Source organism: Triticum aestivum, chromosome 7D (genome assembly GCF_018294505.1).
Source record: "Triticum aestivum cultivar Chinese Spring chromosome 7D, IWGSC CS RefSeq v2.1, whole genome shotgun sequence".
Classification (NCBI taxonomy): Eukaryota; Viridiplantae; Streptophyta; class Magnoliopsida; order Poales; family Poaceae; genus Triticum; species Triticum aestivum.
The window spans coordinates 322,100,839-322,124,749 of NC_057814.1; positions in this window are offsets into that span (position 1 = coordinate 322,100,839).

Here is a 23,911-nt window from a genome sequence, read left to right on the forward strand (position 1 = left end):
AGAAGAAGCACCGCCGCAGCGGCCCAAAGCGACGCCGGCCCCCGAAGGAGTGCGCCAGCGCCCCCGAGGAGCCACCACAGGGGTCGCAGCGTGCTTGCGGGGGCGGCCTCGCCCTCTCTTGGGCGGTGGCGAGCCGGGTCCCTCCTTGGGGGCCTTCCCCTTCTAGGCGGCGGAGAACTTCCTCGTCGGCGCCATGAGACTTGCAGCAAGATGATGGGACAAGGAAGAAGAAGAAGGTGCGGGTGGTGAGAAGATGGAGATGAGCGAAGGGGCTCCGCCCCTCTCCTCATTTATAGTCGGAGGGAGGCCAACCGCCGGCCTCCACGACCCCGTGCAATGATGGTTTTTCTCTGCATGCAGCAGAGTCTCGTCAGTTCGAACGGTGACCAAGGCAGTTGACCGAGGCCGCATGCGGTTAGGGCCGGCGGCGCTTTGCACTTGCCCTTTGGCTTCGCCTCGAAGCCAAGTCCAAGCGCACCTTGGGCCCGGGGGCTACTGTCGGCGTGCTAGTAACGGGGGTACCCAGACTTGCTTGCCTGCGGCCCACGGCGTGGCTCCATCGATGCGCTGGTGCGGCCCAGCTTCAACATCAGCAACCCAAGACCCTCGCGAGGGGCCAAGCCTCGCGAGGCAGAGGACACCAAGACCTCCACAAGGAGCAGTCTCCCCAGGCTAGCTCCCGAGGAGCGGATATTTCTATGCAAGCCTCACCTCGCGAGGTCCAGATGACGTGCGCCATGACGACCAAGGCCACACGGGCGCCGGCGGGCGCAGTTTACCAGTTTGCTCTTTGCTGCTATGGAGGCAAGCGCAGGCGCGGAGTCCCGAGGAATCAGCCAAAGGTTTCCGTTCCGGTGCAATAAGACCAAGACCGCCAGGACGGCAGGACGGAGGTCACCGCTGAGCCCACCATGGCGTCACGACCAGAGGCTTTTGCAGGCGAAGACTACTTTTGTCACGATAGCATGTACTAGTTTTCTCCCTTCAAATTTGGCATTGTGGGATCCCTTCCCGCCTTCATTTGGGAAGAGGACCAAGGCCACTATAAATAGGACCTAGCCACCACCATAGGACGGATCATTCAGATCATCCTCTCCCTCACCGCCTCACTCGAGCCCAAGAACACCTCTCCTCCTGAGGCTGCTCACCACTTTACTAGTTCATCCTCGGCCCCTCGAGGCCAATCCACCACAAAGCACGAGTAGGGTTTTACACCGCAAGGTGGCCCGAACCTGGGTAAACTGATGTGTCTCTTTTCCATTCAGTTCGTCGAGCTAGTGATGCGGAGCATCCTTCCATCATCCCCATGGACTCTACACCAACACATCAAGCCCCACGTGGACCTATGACAAGAGCTAGAGCACGTGCATTGGAAACTGAGGTGAACTCCTTCCTACTTGACTTGCATATGGATACAAATGGAACTTGGTTGCTACCTCACCAAAATATGCTATGCCTCATTAGGTACAAAGAGGAACACCACCAAGAAGCTCAGGAGCATCACTAAGGAGAAGAAGGACCACCCCAAGGCCATGCGGATCAAGACAGAGCACTACAACAGCTGGACAGGAAGTCCCAGGTGACCCTGTGCGCACGGGCCCCCGAGACCCCGTGCCCACGGACTATCCAGGGAGTTGGCGCTGAGGCACCCGTGCGCACGGGCGTGTACCGTGCCCACGGAACCCCCATGCGCACGGGCCCCACTAACCCCGTGCGCACGGGCTCTCCAGGATGGACGACTGTGATCACCTGTTCGAGCCCCTCTCCAACCACTTCGACCCCAAGCCTATATATTCCGTACCTAGGGTTATGTTTAGGGATAGCAAAGTATTAGATGAGATATTTGTGAGCTTTGCTCCTCCTACCTTCCCTCTCGTGGATCAAGACCCCTTAGGGAAGAATCCTTGTGGATTTCAAGATCTCCACAAGGAGAAGACTATCTTTAAGACCTCACCTCCTAGGAGTGGTAAGAACTTTGCCATTGTATCTTTCCTTTGATTGTGTTTGTGACTTGTGGATCTTGTGTTGCTATTCTAGTGGATGTGTCATTGGGTATTGTTGGAGTGATTTCCTCTTTGTGATTTCTTGTTGTTCCTCCTTTCCCCCCCTCCAAGTGTGAAAAGATCCATCTTAGGGTTTCACCCTACAACATCTTGGTATCATGAGCAAGGTTGATTCACATCTTGGAGTCCCTACCCTCCACTTTCTAGCTTGATTTTGTTGTTTTTCGTCCTAATTTGAAAATCCCCACCAAAAATAGCCCCCCCCAAATTTTTCTTGCAATTTGTTGATCTTGTGAGATTTGGTTGATTTGATCCATGAATTTGGAGTTTGGCAAGTGGATCTACCCCCTACCATCTTCCCCACCTTTCAATCCCTCAAATTTGGCCTTAAACTTGGAGATACCCACGGATCCGGAGCAGTTTGTCCGCTCACAGAGGACCCCGTGCACACGGGCCATCGGGACCCCATGCACACGGGACCCCGTGCACACGGGCCTCACTTACCCCGTGCGCACGGACCATCCAGAGACTTTCGGCCATTTTATGTTTTGCATCCTTTTGACACCACACCACCACTTGTGTTCTTCCGCAATATTTCTCGTGGTTGTTCGACTTGGGTTACGGTTTCTCTCGTGTCCTAAGGTGTTTCAGCTACTTAGGCGCGATTTGACGTCATCATCACCGCCACTCGATCATCGACTCGAACTCCACACGGCTTCGAGAACATCATCTTCATTCAAACCGTAAGCAAGGATGGTAACCTCGACGACTCCTTTGTGCTACCCTTTCCATTACCTTGATAGCCTTGAACCTTTTTGCGTAGCTTACCCATCGAGACTAGCTTGTTGAGTATTACCGGGCCACGCCTTAGTGCACCATTAGTGTTATGTCTCTCCCGTGCATATACTACTTGTTACCTCGCATTGTGGCTCGTATATCAAGCATTGTGGCATAGTAAAAAAAGACAAAAAAAGCTTTTAAGAAAAAGAGAAGAGAAGCAAGAGCTTGTAAGAAATAGCATTGAGCCACTTTACCTAGTTCATCATCTTGGTTCATACATGCATAAGCATAATTGGGATAGTGAGACGACCCGTTTCTCTTTTAGATTGGTGCACTAGCGTATCTAGCCCATTAGAGCAATCGAGCTTGCGTCTCTCTAGTATCCGTACAACAAGAGCATTTTCCATGGTTCCACATCTTAGAGCTCATCCCTTGGTTGTGCGGATCCCATTTATATTACGTGTGTGTGTTCCTAGTGTTATCTTTGGGTTTGATCTATTTGTCTTACTTGCCATTTGTGAATCTTCTCAACTTTGTCAACATCTTGACTAACATTTGCTTGAATTATTTGTACCACTTCCTAACCGAGCTCCTCCATAAGCCTTTTACTTGTAGGTGTGAGAAACAATACCCGGTACCAATTCTCCTATTATAGCATCACGTGGGATCGTACTTGTTACAGCCACAATCTTCGAAAAAGGTAACTTTGGTTTTGTTCTCCCATTTTCCTAGTCACCACCACTTCCATATGATGGATAGGCTGAGTTCTTCTACCAACCCACTCTTCCTCGAGCAAGAAGACGACATGACCACCTACGTCACCAAGACTCACCTATTTGGCACACAACGAGCTTTGCATCAAGAGAAACTAGCAATGAGCGACCGCATCGACAATCTCGCCACCGACTTACGCCTCTCCGAGCAACGTACAAGAGACTACTTCGACAACAAGCTCGACGAACAAAAACAAGAGAACAACGCAAGAATGGACGAGATTCGCACCTTGTTGGTCAACCGCTCTTCTACCACTTCGTCCTACTCAAGATGGAGCCACTCAAGTTGATACTCCTCTGACAACTCAAGTACACCGACGTCGAACACTCTTCGCCAGCGCGGCAAGATCATCAATCCAACCGTAATCCTCTTCAAGATCATCGTGAAAGGCAACTCCAATGCCAACACGAGGCAGAGCGAGCACGCCAACATCAAGACGAACAAGATGCCGAGGCACATCGTCTTCAACAACAACGACATGAAGCTCAAGCTCAAGCGGCTCGAGACGCACTCCGAGAGTCCACTCAAGCCGTTGCCCAACGAAGTCGTCAAGTACGTGAGCAAGAGGAAGCTCTCCGATGGGAAATACAAGAAGAAGCCGCTCAACGTGAAGAACAACACGAAAGGCGCAACCGGGAACATATGCCTCAACCTCCTCCTCGGCAACCAGATCGAGTATTCCAAGAACCCCCTCCGCGTCACGAGCGACAACAAGAGGACCGAGTACTTGAAGTGTTGGGGAACGTAGTAATTTCAAAAAATTTCCTACACACACGCAAGATCATGGTGATGCATGGCAACGAGAGGGGAGAGTGTTGTCTACGTACCCTCGTAGACCGACAGCGGAAGCGTTATCACAACGCAGTTGATGTAGTCGTACGTCTTCACGATCTGACCGATCAAGTACCGAACGTACGACACCTCCGAGTTCTACACACGTTCAGGTCGATGACGTCCCTCGAACTCCGATCCAGCCGAGTGTTGAGGGAGTGTTTCGTCAGCACGACGGCGTGCTGACGATGATAATGTTCCACCGACGCAGGGCTTCGCCTAAGCTCCGCGACGGTATTATCGAGGTGTAATATGGTGGAGGGGGGCACCGCACACGGCTAAGAGATCTCAAGGATCAATTGTTGTGTCTCTGGGGTGCCCCCTGCCCCCGTATATAAAGGAGCAAGGGGGAGGCAGCCAGCCAAGGGGAGAGGCGCGCCATAGGGGGGAGTCCTACTCCCACCGGGAGTAGGACTCCTCCTTTCCTTGTGGGAGTAGGAGAAGGGAAGGGGGAAGGAGAAAGAAGGAAGGGTGCGCCCCCCTTCCCTAGTCCAATTCGGACCAGACCATGGGGAGGGGTGCGGCCACCTTTTGAGGCCTTTCTCTCCTTTCCCGTATGGCCCATTAAGGCCCAATACGAATTCCCGTAATTCTCCGGTACTCCGAAAAATACCCGAATCACTCGGAACCTTTCCGAAGTCCGAATATAGTCGTCCAATATATCGATTTTTACGTCTCGACCATTTCGAGACTCCTCGTCATATCCCCGATCTCATCCGGGACTCCGAACTCCTTCGGTACATCAAAACTCAATAAAACTGTCATCGTAACGTTAAGCGTGCGGACCCTACGGGTTCGAGAACTATGTAGACATGACCGAGACACGTCTCTGGTCAATAACCAATAGCGGGACCTGGATGCCCATATTGGCTCCCACATATTCTACGAAGATCTTTATCGGTCAGACCGCATAACAACATACGTTGTTCCCTTTGTCACCGGTATGTTACTTGCCCGAGATTTGATCGTCGGTATCTCGATACCTAGTTCAATCTCGTTACCGGCAAGTCTCTTTACTCGTTGCGTAACACATCATCCCGCAACTAACTCATTAGTCACAATGCTTGCAAGGCTTATAGTGATGTGCATTACTGAGTGGGCCCAGAGATACCTCTCCGACAATTGGAGTGACAAATCCTAATCTCGAAATACGCCAACCCAACAAGTACCTTTGGAGACACCTGTAGAGCACCTTTATAATCACCCATTTACGTTGTGACGTTTGGTAGCACACAAAGTGTTCCTCCGGTAAACGGGAGTTGCATAATCTCATAGCCATAGAAACATGTATAAGTCATGAAGAAAGCAATAGCAACATACTAAACGATCGAGTGCTAAGCTAACGAAATGGGTCAAGTCAATCACGTCATTCTCCTAATGAGGTGATCTCGTTAATCAAATGACAACTTATGTCTATGGCTAGGAAACATAACCATCTTTGATTAACGAGCTAGTCAAGTAGAGGCATACTAGTGACACTCTGTTTGTCTATATATTCACACATGTATTATGTTTCCGGTTAATACAATTCTAGCATGAATAATAAACATTTATCATGATACAAGGAAATAAATAATACTTTATTATTGCCTCTAGGGCATATTTCCTTCATGAAGACCCTCCTCCCCGACAAGAATGGCATCAACACCGTCACTATGATGAAGAACTTTGCTATGGCAAGCTCAAGTTCACCATGCCCAAGTTCTCCGGAAGTAATGACCCCGAGGAGTACCTATCATTGGCATTGAAAGTCGACAAGATATTTCGTCTTCACAACTACGACGAAGAAAAGAAGATCGCCATGGAATCCCTCGAGTTCCAAGACTATGTCCTCATTTGGTGGGAACAAGTGATCGAGCGACATCGCAAGAAGGACGAGCCTCCCATCATGACTTGGACACAAATGAAGGCTGTCATGCGAGCACGCTTCATGCCTACACACTACACACACGATCTCTTCAAGAAGTTGCAACTTCTCAAGCAAGGCACGAAGACGGTGGAAGAATCCTATCAAGAAATGGAGATTGCCATGATACGAGGCAATGTCAAAGAAGATGATGAGCAAACAATTGCACGCTTCTTGAACGGCCTCAACCGCCCAATACAGAAGATTGCCGATTTCCAACCTTATTCCAACCTTCTCGAGCTAGTTCACCAAGCGACCAAGCCGGAACGAGAAGTACAAGAAGACTTCAAGTTCACCAAGTAATCATCCAAGACCTACGGCTCATACACTCAAGCTACACCTACTTCGTCTTTGACACCTCCTACCTCAACTAGAGCATCACCTAGTACTGGCGACAAGTCAAGTTTCAAGCAAGCGACGCCTTCCTCAACTCGTCCTCCGGCAAGCAACTACAAAAACAAGACTTCTTGTTCATCGGCACCACCGGACGATCCCGTCAAGACAAGTTCTATCGAGTGCTTCACATGTGGTGGCCTTGGACACAAGTCTTTCCAATGCATCAACAAGCGAACAATGATAGCCAATGATGATGGCACGTACGACTCAATGAGTGAAGATGAGATGGAAGCCATTGAGCATGTCGCCATGCACCACCAAGTGAACGAAGAAGAAGATGCTCAAGTCTACCGTGACAATGATTCAAGTCCCTCTCTCGTGGTCTCCAAGGTCTTGACGCTTCAACACCACCAAGACGAAGACCAATGGTGTCACATCTTCCACACCAAGGCCGGCATCAATGGACGCTCCGTGAAAGTCATCATCGATGGAAGGAGTTGCCATAAATTGGCAAGTGAAGAGCTATGTTGCAAGCTGCAATTGGTTAAGAAGACGCACCCTCACCCCTACAAAGTTCAATGGCTAAGCGACTTCGGCACAATTCAAGTGGAGCACACCGTGCATGTTTCATTCAAGATCGGCGCCTACGAGGACACCATTGAGTGTGACGTACTTCCCATGACAGTGTGCCATCTCCTATTGGGACGACCTTGGCAATTCGACTGCGGTGTCATCCACAACGGGAGAGCAAACCATTATAGCTTCAAGATGAAGGGAACGAAGTACGTGCTATGACCTATGTCTCCAAGCCAATTGATCGCCGACAAGCAAGCAACCACACATCGAGGAGAGCCTAGTGAGAGAGTGAACCACCAAAAAGAAAGTGAGTGCCACAAGCCAAAATTGAGCGGCTCTTCGCCAAGAGAGAAAAACTCAATCCTCCTAGCCACAAAAAGAGAGATGAGAGAAGTGTGTGAGAACCCATCGAGTGTCATCCACTATGTCCTAATATGCAAAGATGAGATGGCAAAGACTAACACTTCTAACCCTCTTCCTATAGTGTTGTCCAATTTGTTGCAGGAATTCAAGGATGTCTTCCCCGATGAGCTACCTCCCGGTCTTCCTCCTCTACGTGGCATCGAACATCGGATCGACCTCATCCCCATCGCACCCCTTCCTAACAAGGCACCATATCGCGTCAACCCTGAAGAAACCAAAGAAATACAAAGGCAAGTACAACATCTCATAGACCATGGACATGTGCGCGTAAAAGTTTGAGTCCTTGTGCCGTACCGATCATTCTTGTGCCCAAAAGAGACGGTAGCTTTCTCATGTGTTCCGATTGTAGACCTATCAATGCTATCACCGTTCGCTATAAGCATCCCATTCCACGCCTTGATGATATGTTAGATGAGCTTAGCGGTGCCACTATTTTCTCCAAAATTGATCTTAAAAGTGGTTACTATCAAATTCGCATACAAGAGGGTGATGAATGGAAAACCGCTTTCAAAACAAAGTTTGGTTTATATGAGTGGTTAGTTATGCCTATGGGTTTATCAGAAGCACCCGGTACTTTCATGCGTCTTATGCATTATGTGCTTTGTTCTTACATTGGTGTGTTTGTTGTGGTCTACTTTGACCAAATTCTTGTGTTTAGCAAATCCCTCAAAGAGCATGTGAATCATATTGGGCCGTTTTGCAAATGCTTAGAAAAGAACGTCTCTATGCCAATATGGAGAAATGCACTTTTGGTGTTGACAAGATCGTTTTCTTGGGCTTTGTTGTCTCTTCCAAGGGAGTTCATGTAGATGAGTCTAAAATTGAAGCAATTAAAAATTGGCCCCAACCAACTAATTTGCAACAAGTGCGTAGTTTTCTTGGTCTAGCCGGTTTCTATCGTCGCTTCGTGAAAGACTTTAGCACTATCGCCACACCGTTGCATGCTTTGAGTAAGAAAAATGCACCTTTTGTTTGGGGACCATCTCAATCTACCGCATTTGATGAGCTCAAATCTTTGCTTACACATGCCCCAATTCTTGCATTACCTGATTTCACCAAAACTATTGAGGTTCATTGTGATGCTAGCGACCATGGAATTGGTGGAGTTTTGATGCAAGAAAAGCGAGTCGTTGCATATTTTAGCGAAAAACTCTCCGGTGCTCAACTTAACTATCCTATATATGACAAAGAATTATATGCTTTAGTGCGAGTATTGCATGTTTGGGAGCATTATCTTCGCCCACATGAATTTGTCATACATACCGATCATGAGACACTTAAGTACTTAAAAGGTCAAACTAAGTTGAATAAACGGCATGCTAAGTTGAGTGAATTTATTGAGTCTTTTCCTTATGTGATCAAGTACATTAAGGGCAAAGAAAATGTTGTGGCGGATGCTCTTTCCCGCATATGCATGCTTGTTACTCAACTAGAATTGAATGTGATTGGCTTTGAGTATATTAAAGATCTTTATGCGAATGATCCCTCCTTTGCATTTCCTTATGCAAAATGTATCACTCATACTTGTTGGGAGAACTTCTATCTCAAAGATGGCTACCTTATGCGTGCTAACAAACTTTGTATACCCGAGTCTTCTCTTCATTTATTGCTTTTGCAAGAGGCTCACGGAGGTGGACTCATGGGACACTTCGGACGCGACAAGACTTTCGCCACACTATCCTTCAAGTACTTTTGGCCAAAGATGTTCCGCGATGTAGCACGCCTCACCATCAAATGCTCTACATGTCGCAAAGCTAAGTCCAAAGCCCAATCTCATGGTTTACATATGCCCCTTCCAATTCCATATCAACCATGGGAGGATATTAGTATGGATTTCATGCTTGGTTTGCCTAGAACTAGAAATGGAAAGGATTCCGTCTTTGTTGTTGTGGACCGATTCTCAAAAATGGCACATTCCATACCATGCAACAAGATAGACGATGCTTCACATGTTGCTAATCTTTTTTGTAGGGAAATCTTGAGGTTACATGGTGTACCAAGGACCATTGTGTCGGATCGTGACGTCAAGTTCTTAAGTTACTTTTGGAAGACCATTTGCGCCAAGCTCGGAATCAAGCTTCTATTCTCCATGGCCTATCATCCCCAAACCGATGGCCAAACGGAAGTCACCAACCGGACACTATCTACTCTCCTACGCGTGTTGATCAAGAAGAACATCAAGGAGTGGGAGGAGTGCTTACCCATCGCCGAGTACGCCTACAATCGAGCTCGACACACTACTACCGACAAGTCCCCCTTCGAAGTTGTCTACGGCTTCAACCCATTGTCCCCATTGGATATTCTACCTCTTCCGCTCCACGCGCAAACATGGATGCTAGTGCAAGGGCAAGTTTCCTCAAGAAGATGCATGAAGATACAAGGGCAACCATCGAGCATCAAGTACATTGCATCGCCACCAAGCTCAACATCAACAAGACACCGATGGTGTTCCAACCGGGCGATCTTGTATGGCTTCACCTTCGAAAGGACCGATTCCCCAACGAGCGCAAGTCAAAGCTACTACCACGAGCCGACGGACCCTTCAAGGTGCTAGCACGCTACAACGAGAATGCTTACAAGATTGACATCCCACGCGACAAGTACAATGTAAGCGACATATTCAACGTCAAAGACTTGGCGAAGTACCATGGTGATGAAGATCATGAACCGTGGATGGATCTCTCCCAAGAGGGGGGGGGGTGAGATGATGCAGAGCATCCTTCCATCATCCCCATGGACTCTACACCAACACATCAAGCCCCACGTGAACCTATGACAAGAGCTAGAGCACGTGCATTGGAAACCGAGGTGTCCTTCCTACTTGACTTGCATATGGATACAAATGGAACTTGATTGCTACCTCACCAAAATATGCTATGCCTCATTAGGTACAAAGAGGAACACCACCAAGAAGCTCAGGAGCATCACCAAGGAGAAGGAGGACCACCCAAGGCCACGCGGATCAAGACAGAGCACTACAGCAGTTGGACAGGAAGTCCCAGGTGACGCTGTGCGCACGGGCCCCCGAGACCCCGTGCCCACAGACTATCCTGGGAGTTGGCGCTGAGGCACCCCGTGCGCACGAGGGTGTACCGTGCCCACAGGACCCCCATGCGCACGGGCCCCACTAACCCCGTGCGCACGGGCTCTCCGGGATGGACGACTGTGATCACCTGTTCGAGCCCCTCTCGAACCACTTCGACCCCAAGCCTATATATTCCGTACCTAGGGTTATGTTTAGGGATAGTAAAGTATTAGATGAGATATTTGTGAACTTTGCTCCTCCTACCTCCCCTCTTGTGGATCAAGACCCCTTAGGGAAGAATCCTTGTGGATTTCAAGATCTCCACAAGGAGAAGACTATTTTCTAGACCTCATCTCCTAGGAGTGGGAAGAACTTTGCCATTGTATCTTTCCTTTGATTGTGTTTGTGACTTGTGGATCTTGTGTTGCTATTCTAGTGGATGTGTCACTGGGTATTGTTGGAGTGATTTCCTCTTTGTAATTTCTTGGTGTTCCTCCTTTCCCCCTCCAAGTGTGAAAAGATCCATCTTAGGGTTTCACCCTACAACAGCTAGGCAATGGGATTAGCGAGTGGGCAGACTAGGGAGGACGAGTTCTTCGCACGCACCCCAGAGTTCGAACCTCTCAATTGTCTGCGGAACCCGAAATCCAACAATTGTGGAAAGTGATAAATGGAGAGGAGAGGCTCTGTAGCGAAGGGAGGTATTGATGAAATTTTGCTGTAGCAAACTTGGCTGCGCACTAGTGATCAATAGGGAAGAGGAAAGAGCCAAACTCCATGTCTGGTGTGTTTAGGTTAAGAAGGACTATCATCCTGTTAATTTGGAGGAGAAATGGGCCAATATTGAACATGGTTGCTTTGCAATAGCATAATTGGTCCAAAAACTTGAGCATGAAGGGGCACTCACATAGTGTAGCCACTTGAGCTGAAATTTGGCATGGGATGATGATTTGGACATATAAAGATTCTGTACAAATTTCATACCATTTGGACTTGCCAAAATGGTACTTCCTTCACAGACATCCTCTCTGTCCAGAAACTTGAGAAAATAATAGAGGAATATTGGCTAGAGAAATGATCCAAAATTTGGTGGAGATAAGTTATATGGCTAGAGTAATGTCCTGGTAAATTTTCAGCAAAAATGAAGCAATATAAAATATAGTTGCTTCACAACCTGAAAATCTGACTAGAAACCAAGATTTGATGCTGAGCACACATAGAGTGATAACATGATCCCAAATCTTGAGGAGAGTGATGATTTGATCATATGAAGGACCTTGCAAAATTTAAACTCATTTGGATTAACCTAGCTAGTACTTCCTTCACAAAGAATTCCCTCAGACAGGAACTTTGAAAAATTGCTCAGGAATATTCACTAGGAAAATTGAGTTGAATTTTGCTTGGAGGCAATGATATGGACATGAAAAGGTATCCAAAAAGTTTGGGGTCAATCATGCAAAGATAAATGACACTTCCTTCTCAAAAAGCCACTTAGGCAGAACGAGAAAAGGAATATTTGTGAATTATCTTTGATGATGCCAAGGAAGGGTTTTGACATATTTGTGGAAGATATGACCCAAACAATTTATGAGAATTATTTGGTAATTTTGGGAGTGACAGAACTATAGGTTGTTTCACAACCTAGAGCAAAAAGGATTATTCCTTTAATAGAAAAAGGAATATTCCCAATAAAAGAATATTGGGATTGGGCTAAGATGAAAGTGACAACGTCATGAGATGGTTTTTAGGATGACAAGCCACTTGGGAGCCTGAGAAGAGATGATCTTCCCAGGTTTCAGGACCACAAAGCCACACAAAAGCAATTCAAATTCAAAAATCCAAAGAAAAAGAAAAGAAAAAGAAAGGGCCAAAATCCAGGGTGTCACACCGGTTGGCTCCCATTGAACATGATGCATTCTGACCTAGTTTGTTGCCTCCAGATGAACAAGACGCTGTTTCTCCATTCCAACCCAGCCGCTTGGCTGCCCGATGAACAGGACGCCGTTGCTGTCGTCCGTTGCCTCTCCATGTACATGAGCCCTGGCCGTCCATATGCGCGTCGAGACCCTGGTCGTATGTACGTATGTGGCCGTATTTTTTGCCAAATGGCTGTACGTACATGTACAGGATTTAGACGGGACTGTGTGAACTGCTATGTCGGGTGCTCTACTACGACACGTGCCGCTACTTACTCGGCCACGGTTCATACTTGTAGAGAGACCGGTCGACCAGTACATACGTACACGTTCGCAACCATACAGACAACGCTACGTACGCTTCGACCAGATGGGTCCCACCTATTAGGGAGGATAAGGAGGCACTTCCTTATGTGCGAAGATGTAACTGGTGTGTCCCAGCTGTCGGGGAGGGGGGGAGAATCAATTTTTTTCGTAATATGGACGCACTTCCTTGTGTGCGAAGATGTAGCTGGTGGGTCCCAGCTGTCAGGGGGCAAACATTTTTTCGCAAAATACAAAGGCCTGATACGTCCATTTTGCATCATGTTTACCTACTGTTATTAATTTTTTATGCATAATAATGCTTTTTGGAGTAATTCTAATGCCTTTTCTCTCATAGTATGCAAGGTTCACACAAAGAGGGAGAATTCCGGCAACTGGAAATCTGGACCTGAAAAAGCTATGTCAGGCTACCTATTCTGCACAACTCCAAATGAGCTGAAACTTCACGAGGAATTTTTATGGAATAAATAAGAAATATTGGAGCCAATAAGTACCAGAGGGGGGCCACCAGGTGGGCATAACCCACCTGGGTGCGCCAGGAGGCCCAGGCGCGCCCTGGTGGGTTGTGCTCAGCCCAGCCCACCTCCGGTGCCCATCTTCTGGTATATAAGTCATTTTGACCTAGAAAAAATAAGGAGAGGACTTTCGGGACGAAGTGTCGTGGGAACGAGTCTGACAGTAGAAGTAGGGGGTACGTAGGAGGAGGCAGTTTTCTAGCTACGCGCGAGGTTGTACGCATAGATTTACGAGTTCAGGCCCCTCTCGGAGGAGGTAACAGCCCTATGTCTCGGTGCCGCGGAGGCTTGTCGATTGGAATGTGGAATAGTTACACGGGGTGCGAACCCTTGTGCAAGAGGGGAGGGGTGGCTTATATAGAGTGCGCCGACCCTTTACTGTTCTCAGTTACACCAGGGTTCAATGAGAGTTAAGTCCTGAACGTTACTAGTAATGCCCGTATGAAATGGTGTTTATGACGACGGAGTGAATGCTTGACCATTGCCATCCAGGGGTGACTTTAGGTATTCTGTACTCCGAGTGGATTCTTGTATGGTCGAGTGAAGTAATCATGGTCGAGTGGAATTGCGATATGCGAGTGGAATCTCCTGTCGAGTGGATTGCACTTCATGAGGATTTCAGTTGGTATCTTATGTTGAACCTTGTAGGCCTTGGACTCTTGTGTGGTGCCCTTGGGTAGGGCATCTAGGTCAGGCCTAAGACCCTACCCTAGGTACATGTCATCATCATTAGCCCCCGAATGGATTGAGGACCGAGTGAAGAAGGGTTGAAGTTGATTCCGATCCGATTCAATGTCTTGGAGTCATTTCCACAGGGGCCTGAAAGCATGCTGGTATTTTAACCCTTCGCCAGTCGCCTTGATCGATTCTGGCTTCTGGAATTTCCGAGTGAATTATGCTATATGTCTTCGAGTAGGTTGGATTTGTATATCTCCGGTGTGATTGACTGCTCTGCGGTTCCCGGATCTCGCGGGATTCGAAATTTGGCTAAGCGCATGGGACGGGACGCGACGCAGTAAGCGGGGCAGGTGGATAGGGACTCCTCGATCCTCGCGCCACCTTTTTTGCCACGTATCGGGCCGGTGTCTGTTACGGGGTGCGCCAGGATTGCACGGGCCCATGGGTCAGTCACTCGAAGTGTGGCCATAAAAGGCACTGCTGTCGATGCGTGGTACCGGCTCCCCATTCGCCCCTTCCCTCTCTGCTTCTCCGCCTCGTCTTCCCCAGCGCCACACTCATCCGCCCATTCCTCTCGAGCTCCACAGCTATGGAGAAGGACAAGACCGCGGCCCTGGAGCGCACGGAGAAGGCAACAACGAAGGGCAAGAAGGAGGCAAAGGGGTCGACATCGCGGTCCGCTCTTCTGCCTGGTTGGATCCAGGAGGATTGGATCCCCTCCACCATCACGGAAGAAGATCTGGTGAATCTCGCCTCCGACGGCCTGATTGCGGAGGGTTCTTGGACGTTGCCAGAGGGGGAGACCGAGCCCGAGCCCGAGCCGCGCGAGGGCAAGCGCGTCCTCCTCACGACACATGTCGATCGAGGTTTCTCTCTGCCTCCTCACCCGTTCTTCCAAGGTTCCTTAAACTTATTTGGCGCTTAGATCCACCATTTTCCTCCCAACACCATCTCTTATCTTGCTGCATTCGTTTCAATGTGCGAAAACTTCCTCGGGTGCCACCCGCATTAGGGATTGTTTGAGCACATCTTCACTTGCCGATATCAGTCAGTGAAGAAAGCTAATCCAACTGACGAGAGGACGCACGTGATCCAGATGTGTGGGGGGGCTAGGGATCCAGATGAGAGGTAGGAGCACCTTTCCTCCTATGACCTTTCCTAGTCAGTGAAGAAAGCTAATCCGACTGACGAGAGGACGCACATGATCCAGATGTGTGGTGGGCTAGGGATCCAAATGAGAGGTAGGAGCACCTTTCCTCCTATGACCTTTCCTGAATCAGTTAGGGGGTGGCAGTCGACTTGGTTTTACTGCAAAGATATCCCGACTCCTGGTCAGTCGACTGGCCTTCCTCCTTTATCTTAGGAGAGACTCCGCAACCCTCGTTCATTGACCATATCCACGGAGGAGAAAGGTGAGGTAGCAATTCTTGTCGACGCGGTCGTTGTGCTGGTCCGGGTTGGAGTGACAGACATGGATCTGTTGGAGGTGTTCCTCAGTTGATGCATCCAACCCTTGCAAGCTCGTGACCACCCCATGTGGATGTACTTGAGCCCAGAAGACACCTGACCCACCCGGAGGAGGTCGGCGAGGAGAAGGTGGCCCAGTGGCTTCGGAGCATCACTGGTAACAAGGACAACCCCCGGAGAGCCAAGAGGATCTTGCCATTCGACGCCCAGAACGCTCCAGGAGAGGTCAGGCGTGTTTGTCGATTGTATATGTCTTGTATTCTCTAATATGCAGTTATTCTGGAATCCGACTGACATTTGTGACTTGTGTCTTGCAGGTTTTCACAAGCATGTACTCGCCTGTGCCGAATAGAGAGCAGCCCCTCGGAGGGGCAGAGAGTGAAGGCGGGAGAGCCGATATTGACTATGCAGATGACAACGAAGATTTCGAGGACAGCGAGGAGGTCGAGTCACCACCGCTCTCCGAGCGACGCTCCAAGCAATCACAAGACCCTGCAGGAGGCCACGGCAAGGCGGTGACGTCGAGTGCGAGAATTCCCAAGCGCACTCAAACGTCAACTCCAAAGCTGACGGAGAAGACCGCCAAGCAAGCCAAAGTCGCTCCACCCAAGCCTCAGAAGGCCCTGCCCAGGATCAAGGTGGTCGTGTCTGTTGCTTCTGCGTAAGTTTTTCCTTTCCTTGTTATTCACTGTTGTTGTGGACTTCCTTATTTGTTTGACCGAGTGAGATTTTGGACCTCTAGGGCTGCTACTTCTGCAACGTCCATGGAGATTGACGAGGAGCGGGCTAATGCGGATACCGCGAACGTGGCCGCCTCTCGAGAAGGTATGATACTGCAGACATGTTTACGCCCTGTCAACTGCTTTGGTGGTCGACTGGAATCTTACAGTCGAGTGATTTTAGTGCCAACATATGTTATCCAACTTCTGGACGATGATGAGGATGAACCTCCGAGGAGTGGAGGAAGAAGGGGTAGGGCCCTGAGCAAGAGAGTGTATTCCAGCCGGGCACCTCGCCAGCCATCCGAGCCCGTCGTTTTATAACTTGGTGACGCGTCTCGAGCTGCTGTTTCCTTTGCTGTTCCTCTGTCGACTGACCAGCCTCCAACGTCGACTGTTCAAACTTCGGGTCCGACTGGGCAGCCGCAAACTCTGATCCCTCCAGCTGCGTCATCGACTCCATCATCATCTCAGTTCACTCTGCATCATGTCCCGGAAGACCAAACAGGAGCCGCCAAGGAAGCGATGATCTGGCCAGATGATGGACCGACTAAAGGTGGTGTATGAGACCAGCAAGGCCGCTTACGACGCCAGTTCTGCCCTCCAGACCAATGTTCGAGCAAGTACGATTGTAAGTTTATTTCCGATTGGTTTTCTAGCTTGAACCTTGCTATGCTAGGATATGCTACCTGAAACTGCTTTATTATTATTCGTAAGATGTCCGTGGATGAGCATTCTGGAACCTTTAATGTGCATCTATCATAGGTCTGTGCCTTGCATCTATACACCCATTGGGTGTTTTCTTCTGCTGTGTAGTTCTTCCACTCGAGTCAGCCAGGTCGTGTCGAGTGGGTTCCTGGTCTAGTGGGGGCATGCTGAGTGCACCCACTGGGTGTAGTCCCCGAGACCACCGTCGAATGTTTGATTCGGCGGGGGTCTTTAGAATATGTTGGTTTGTTGCTCATCACTCGGGTCGGTCGGGCCGTGCCGAGTGGGTAACTGATCTAGTGGGGGTACACTGAGTGCACCCACTGGGTGTAGCCCCTGAGACCGCCGTTGACTATGGGCAGTCGGCGGGGGTCGGAGAACCAAGGGATTTTTTTCGATCGGGGCAGGCCAAACCAAGTGGGAAATCGAACTAGTGGGGGCACGCTGAGTGCACCCACTGGGTGTAGTCCCCGAGACCGCCGTCGAATGTTTGATTCGACAGTGGTCTTAGAGCTTCTTTAACAACATCAATCTGAACTTGCTCTTCTTCACTCGGAAGTAAAGGGTCTTTCTTATTGTCGATTGAATTGTTTTTTTTGTTGATTGCAGAAATCTTGTGAGCTTGGGACTCAGTATGCTGCCCTGGAGAAGGAGAAGATCCAACTCAAGCTTGATCTGGAGCTTGCCAGGAAGAACCTGAAGGACGCTCAGGATGAAGTAGCGACCATGGGAGGTAACAACTTGCTGACTGTATGCTTTGATATTTCTTCTTTTCTGTCCTTTGAACCGAGTGACTCCACTCGAACAAATGTGCGTAGTGAGAACCGTCAACTCCAAGCACGACTGAAGAATGTTATTTCTTTAGACACCATGAAGCATGCATTGGAGAAGAAGGATACTGATCTTGCGGGGGCGCATAAGGTGGCGCGTCAAAAGACTGAATTGGCTGAGAGGAAGCTGGCTTTAGTCGGCAAACTTGAAGAAGAAAATGCCAATCTGAAGACTGCTACCGGTGAGGCGAAGAAGGAAGCTGCACAGCTAAGAGAAGAGAAGGTGGCCCTGACTGACAAGGTGGATGAGCTCACTTGGAAGAGGGACGAGCTGGAGGTTTATTTGGGAGGTCTTGCCAAGAAGTTGTACGTCATGCTTGAAGGTACCTTTCTCCATCCGAGTTATCCAGAAAGCTTTTATATGATTCTGCCGTCGACTCATTTTTCACCCGCATGTAGAGTTCTGTCAGGACTTTGAGCAGGAGACCGACCAGATCGAACCAGGCTTGGACCCCACAAAGTCGCTCATCAAAGATGACGCCGCAATTAATGTGATGCGACTTGAAGCTCGTCTTGACAGCGTCTTGGGGTACATTGCCCGACTGAAGGTTGCATTGTCCAAGATAGACCAAGAGTTGTGGCTAGAAGACAGACTTTAAAATGACCTTGAGCCGCTGATGGTTCGGCTCAATGAAATCCCTAGTCGAGTGCAGGCGTGGAAGAAATCAGCTGCTCGTTGTGGAGCCGACGCGGCTCTTTCACTCGTCAGAGTCCATTGCAGGGATGCCAAGGAGGAAAAACTGAAGGCTCTCCAAGCGGGAAACACGAAGAAACTGTAGTTCCAATCTTTCATGGAGACCTTCATAGAAGCAGCCACTCGCATAGTCGACGGCATCAACTTGGACATCTTCGTCGAACCAGCGAGTCCTCCTCCCGCCGAGTGAAACAACTTTAAAGATCTGTATTTATTTGCCTCGGAATGCCGAGTGGTCGTGTAACCATTAAACTCCTTCGGGCCTGACGCCCGAATACTTTTGTTTGCAGTTCTGAGACTTGCCGGATTTATCCGAACTTGATGGTTTTATCTGAATATTGCTTTCTCGCTTCCAGATTGTTTTGTGTGCTCGGATTTTTGATTTAGGCAAAGCTGGTTCGCGGCTAAGCCCCCGAGTGGGAGGATTGCTGATACGTCTCCAACATATCTATAATTTTTAATTGTTCCATGCTATTATATTATCTATCTTGGATGTTTTATATGCTATTTTATATGATTTGGGACTAACCTATTAACCTAGAGCCCAGTGCCAGTTTATGTTTTTTCCTTGTTTTTTAGTTTCGCAGAAAAGGAATATCAAACGGAGTCCAATTGACCTGAAAATTTACGGTGATATTTTATGGGCCAGAAGAAGCCCCCGAAGCAAAAGAGTTGGTCCAGAAGAGTCCCGAGCCAACCACAAGGGTGGAGGGCACGCTCTACCCCTGGGAGGGTGCTCCGTCCTTGTGGTTGACTCGTGGACCCCCCTGATGTGAAACCGACGCCAAAAATTCCTATAAATACAGAAACCTCCGAAAAGAAACCTAGATCGGGAGTTCCGCCGCTGCAAGCCTCTGTAGCCACGAAAAACCAATCGGAAGCCCGTTCCGGCACCCTGCTGGAGGGGGAAACCATCACCGGTGGCCATCTTCATCATCCCGGTGCTCTCCATGACGAGGAGGGAGTAGTTCACCCTCGGGGCTAAGGGTATGTACCAGTAGCTATGTGTTTGAGATCTCTCTCTCTCTCTCTCGTGTTCTTGATTTGGCACGATCTTGAAGTACCGCGAGCTTTGCTATTATAGTTGGATCTTATGATGTTTCTCCCCCTCTACCTTCTTGTAATGGATTGAGTTTTTCCTTTGAAGTTATCTTATCGGATTGAGTCTTTAAGGATTTAAGAACACTTGATGTATGTCTTGCATGTGCTTATCTGTGGCGACAATGTGATATTCACGTGATCCACTTGATGTATGTTTTGGTGATCAACTTGCGGGTTCTGTGACCTTGTGAACTTATGCATAGGGGTTGGCACACGTTTTCATCTTGACTCTCCGGTATAAACTTTGGGGCACTCTTTGAAGTTCTTTGTGTTGGTTTGAATAGATGAATCTGAGAGTGTGTGATGCATGTCGTATAATCAAACCCGCGGATACTTTGAGGTGGTTTCGTACCCTACAATAATATCTTCGTTTGTTCTCCGCTATTAGTGACTTTGGAGTGACTCTTTGTTGCACGTTGAGGGATTGTTATATGATCTAATTATGTTATCATTGTTGAGAGAACTTGCACTAGTGAAAGTATGAAACCTAGGCCTTGTTTCCAAGCATTGCAATACCATTTTCGCTTACTTTTGTTACTAGTTACCTTGCTGTTTTTATATTTAGATTACAAAAACCTATATCTACCATCCATATTACACTTGTATCACTATCTCTTCGCCGAAATAGTGCACCTATACAATTTACCATTGTATTGGGTGTGTTGGGGACACAAGAGTTGGTTGCAGGGTTGTTTGAGAGAGACCATCTTCATCCTACGCCTCCCACGGTTTGATAAACCTTAGGTCATCCACTTGAGGGAAATTTGCTACTATCCTACAAAACACTGTGCTTGGAGGCCCAACACGAGTCTACAAGAAGAAGGTTGCGTAGTAGACATCAATTGCTCTCCACTCGGAGTAGTTTTTAACTTAGACGAATACGGGATCACGGCTAAGCCCCCGAGTGGGAGGATTGCTCTCCACTTGGAGTAGATTTTAACTTAGGCGAATACTGGATCGCAGCTAAGCCTCCGAGTGGGAGGATTGCTCTCCACTCGGAGTAGTTTTTAAACTTAGGCGAATACGGGATCGCGGCTAAGCCCCCAAGTGGGAGGATTGCTCTCGACTCGGAGAAGATTTTAACTTAGGCGAGTACGGGATCGCGGCTAAGCCCTCGAGTGGGAGGATTGCTCTCCACTCGGAGTAGTTTTTAACTTAGGCGAATACGGAATCGCAACTAAGCCCCCGTGTGGGAGGATTGCTCTCCACTCGGAGCGGTTTTTAACTTAGGCGAGTACGGGATCGCGACTAAGCCCCCGAGTGGGAGGATTGCTCTCCATTCGGAGTAGATTTTAACTTAGGCGAGTACGGGATCGCAGCTAAGCCTCTGAGTGGGAGGATTGCTCTCCACTCGGAGTAGGTTTTAACTTAGGCGAGTACGGGATCGCAGCTAAGCCCCCGAGTGGGAGGATTGCTCTCCACTCGGAGTAGTTTTTAAACTTAGGCGAATACGGGATCGCGGCTAAGCCCCCCGAGTGGGAGGATTGCTCTCTACTCAGAGTAGTTTTTAACTTAGGCGAATACGGGATCGCGGCTAAGCCCCCCGAGTGGGAGGATTGCTCTCCACTCGGAGTAGTTTTGAAACTTAGGCAAAACAGGTTCGCGGATAAGCCCCTGAGTGGGAGGATTGCTCTCCACTCGGAGTAGTTTTGAAACTTAGGCAAAACTGGTTCGTGGCTAAGCCCCCGAGTGGGAGGATTGCTCTCCACTCGGAGTAGTTTTGAAACTTAGGCGAAACTGGTTTGCAGCTAAGCCACCCACTGGGGGATTTGGACACATGTATATGCACGAACAATCATTAAGTGACTGCAGGAATCATGTCTTGATAAACAATCTGAAAGTATTCTTATTACATCTCGACGATCTGAGTGTTAAGTATAAAACCTGTGGAGCAGATCCGCGTTCCAAGCACGTGGCTCGTCAATCTTCTTTGCGAAGTTGTAGAGGTGATATGCTTCGCTGTTCAGCACCTTGGTGACGAGGAAGGGGCCTTCCCACACGGGGGCAAGCTTGTGAGGCCGTTGCTGATTCACTCGGACACCAGATCTCCTTATTGAAAAGCTCGGCCTTTGATGTTCTTGGCGTGGAACCGACGAAGATCTTGCTGATAGATAGTAAACCAAATCAAAGCCATTTCTCGCTCTTCTTCCAGAAGGTCCACTACATCCTAACGTGCTTGCTCTGCTTCAACCTCCGAATAAAGTTCCACTCGAGGCGCATTGTGATATAGATCACTCAGTAACACAGCTTCAGCCCCATACACCATGAAGAAGGGGGTTTGGCTGGTGGACAGGTTGGGAGTTGTCCTCAATCCCCATAGGACAGACGGTAGCTCAGTCACCCAAGCCCCAGCTGCATGTTCAAGGTCGCGCATGAGCCGAGGTTTGAACCATTGGAGGATCAGGCCATTTGCTCTCTCGGCTTGCCCATTGGACTGTGGGTGCGCAACGAATGCGTAGTCCACCCGAGTGCCCTAAGAAGCGCAGAACTCCCTGAATTCTTCCGAGTCAAAATTGGAGCCGTTGTCTGTGATGATTTTGTGTGGAACTCCATCTCGGAATACCAACTCTTTTATGAAACTGATGGTTGTGCTTGAGTCTAAGTTCTTGATATGCTTTGCCTCAATCTATTTGGTGAACTTGTCGACTGCTACAAGCAGATGAGTGAAGCCGCTCCTGCCAGTCCTGAGAGGACCAACCATATCCAAACCCCACACGGCGAACGGCCAGACGAGTGGAATGGTTTTCAAGGCAGATGCAGGTTTGTGGGACTTGTTTGCGTATAATTGACAACCCTCACACTTCTCGACGATTTCCTTTGCTGCTTCATTGGCATGTGGCCAGTAGAATCCTGCTCGGTATGCTTTGGCCACGATGGTCTGAGAGGATGCATGGTGACCACAGGTCCCCGAGCGAATTTCATTCAAGATCAGTAAACCCTCTTCTGGAGAGATACATCGCTGAGCCACGCTAGTAACACTCTCTTGATAGAGCTGTCCACCTATTACTGTGAAGGCCTTGGACCCACGAACGATCTGACGTGCTTCAACTTCATCCTCTGGAAGCTCCTGCCTGAGCAGATATGCAATCTATGGCACTGTCCAGTCGGGGGTGATTACCAAAATCTCCATAATTAGGTCGACAACTGCTGGCACCTCGACTTCAGTCGGATTGGTAGAACTTATTGGTTGGGGAGGTTCCTCAGTAAAGGGATCTTCTTGTATTGACGGGGTATGGAGATGCTCCAAGAACACATTACTGGGGATAGGCTTCCAAGTGGAACCTATTTTTGCCAGGTCATCAGCTGCTTGATTCTTGATTCGGGGTATGCGGTGGAGCTCCAATCCTTCAAACTTCTTTTCCAACTTCCTTACTGCATTGCAGTATCCGGTCATGGCAGGGTTCCTGACATCACACTCCTTCATCACTTGATTAACTACCAAATCCGAGTCGCTGTAGACCGTCAGGCGACGGGCGCCGAGTGAGATGGCCATACGCAACCCGTAGAGAAGTGCTTCGTACTCAGCTTCATTATTGGAGGAATCAAAGTGAATCTGGAGGATATAAATGAGTTTGTCACCTCTTGGGGACACCAGGACCACTCCGGCACCAGAACCGTTTAACATCTTAGATCCATCAAAGAACATGGTCCAGTGTTCCGAGTGAACTTGAGGGCTGCTGTTGCTCAATCCACTCGGCCAAGAAATCTGCGATTGCTTGAGACTTGATCGCCTTCTTTGCTTCAAACTTGATATCCAGAGGAAGAAGTTCAATTGCCCACTTAGCCACTTGACGGAGCGTTGCTGACGACTGAAACCGAGTGGTCTTGGAAGTAATGTGCAACTTTCTTCATAGTCAAATAAATTCCATAGACAAGCTTCTGGTAATGTGGATACCTTTGCTTGGATGGAGTCAAGACTTCAGAAATGTAGTACACTGGGCGTTGAACTTTATAGGCCTTACCTTCTTCTTCTCGCTCGACTATGAGCACTGTGCTGACAACCTGACTAGTGGTTGCAATATATAATAGTAGAGGCTCTTTGCTGACCGGAGCAGCAAGCACTGGCTGGGTGGAAAGCAGGGCTTTGAGCTCTACAAACGCTGCTTCAGCTTCATGAGTCCACTCGAATGTATCAGACTTTTTCATTAGTCGGTAAAGAGGCAATGCCTTTTCATCGAGACGAGAAATGAATCGACTTAATGCAGCAAGACAACCCGTAAGCTTCTGAACATCATGCACACGCACAGGGCGTTTCATTCGGAGAATTGCACCGATCTTTTCAGGATTTGCATCTATCCCTCGTTC